At 38.6% G+C, this 1,789-nt stretch overlaps 1 pseudogene; it reads right to left on the bottom strand.

Moving 5' to 3' along the window:
- Window positions 1-1,022: 1,022 nt before the first annotated feature.
- Window positions 1,023-1,789, bottom strand: part of LOC111814012 — a 6,861-nt pseudogene continuing 6,094 nt past the window's right edge.

The raw sequence follows: 1,789 nt of genomic DNA, 5'->3' as shown, positions 1-1,789 counted from the left end.
TCCCTCCCTCTCCGTCCCTCCCTCTCTTTCTTTTGCAGTACCTGGGATTGAACTCAGGACCCGTGCTTGCCAAGCAGGTGCTTATTCTACTAAGCTATCTCCCTGGCCCTAATTGGCTGATTTCTTGATGATAGACATTCTTTCTGGAATGAGATGAAATCTCAGAATTGTTTAATTTGCATATCACTAAGAAATAGTGGTACTGAACGTTTTTTCATATATTTGCCATTTTTTTTCTTCCCATGATAAGTATATATTCATGTCAAATGCCATGGCCATTTTTGGATTAGGTCTTTAAATTTGGGTGATGTAATTACTTCGGTTCTTTGTGTGTTCTAACTATTAGCCCTTGGATGGACAACTGGCTAAAATATTGTCCCACTCTTTGGGGTTGTCTTTTTCAGTGTCTCAGTGTTTTATTGTGCAAAATCTTTAGTATGATGAGATTCAAGATATTCATTCATTTGGTTATTTTGTCTGTAATCAGGATTTTCCTGAAATCTCTGCTTAAACCTGTCTTGAAGAGTTTTTATTATTCTGTCTTCCTGCAGATTTAGTGATTCTCTTTTAATGCTAAGGACTTTGATTCATTTTGATTTTAATTTTTTGTATGGTAATGGACATTGGGCTAGTTTTAGTCTTCAGCATGTCAAAAGCCAATTTTTTTTGTCAAACAATTTTAACCTTTATTGTTATCATATTACATACATGATAAAATTAAATTGCAAGTCATATAACTGAACAAAAAATTCTTTATATAAAGTATATGTAGATACCTAAACACAATCTGTTTTTTTTTTTTTTTTTTTTCAGTATTGGGGATTGAACTCAGGACCTTGCGCTTGCCAGGCAAGTGCTTATTCTACTGATCTATCTCCCTGGCCCTACAATCTGGTTTTGAAAATGAAAGCATGTATAGAGTTGTATTCCCAAGTGTGTCAAATCCAAAACTGTACAACAATGAGACTCTTGAAGGGGCAAATCCAGGTACCAACAAAGACACTTTTCTGAATTCCCATGTTTCACTGAGTATCAAAAGCCACTAATCTTTTAGTTCTTTTCTTGTACATTATTCTGTATCCACACTCTCTACATCTGATTGGATCCCTGGATTTAATTTCATTTTTTGTGTGACAGTCTTCACAGATAGGTATCATTGGCTGCTGCTTTGAAGGTTGAACATCCTGCTGAGACACTCCATTGTTAGTGTCTGATCTGGGTGACACTGAGAAGGTACTCACTCCCAAAAGCCAATTTTTGCAACAACACTTATTTTATTTTTATTTTTTGTATTTTAGGGAATGGTCTACAGGGTGTTCAGGATCTCACTACTAGACTGGACTTAGTGATCCGCCTGTTTACAGCCTCCCGAGAGCTGGTATTACAGGCGTGCATTACCATACCCAGTCTCAGTTGCCGTCTCAGCATGCCTCGGGGGTGGGGCCAGTACAGCAGGCCTGGGGATAGAACCCTGGCCCCTGTGTTCAACAACATTTGTTAAAGAAGCTATCAATGTAACAAATGAAGTAAAAGTTCTGTACTTTCATTATTACACTACTCTGAAAGTGGAGACTGAAGAGGATATAAGAAAATGGAAAGGGGCTGGTGAGATGGCTCAGTGGTCTAAAGCACCTACTTAGAACAAGCTAAGCAAAAATGCAGCGACCGCGGTTCAATCCCCCAGCACCACATGCCAGCCAGCCCCGCCCTCTGGTGTGCTGAGCTGGCCACACACACACACACACACACACACACACACACAAAATAAATAAATAAATAAATAAATAAA

The sequence above is a fragment of the Octodon degus genome, unplaced genomic scaffold (assembly GCF_000260255.1).
Source record: "Octodon degus isolate 3935 unplaced genomic scaffold, OctDeg1.0 scaffold00255, whole genome shotgun sequence".
Lineage (NCBI taxonomy): Eukaryota > Metazoa > Chordata > Mammalia > Rodentia > Octodontidae > Octodon > Octodon degus.
Note: the sequence above shows the minus strand (reverse complement) of the source record. Positions and strands in the feature narration are given on the sequence as shown.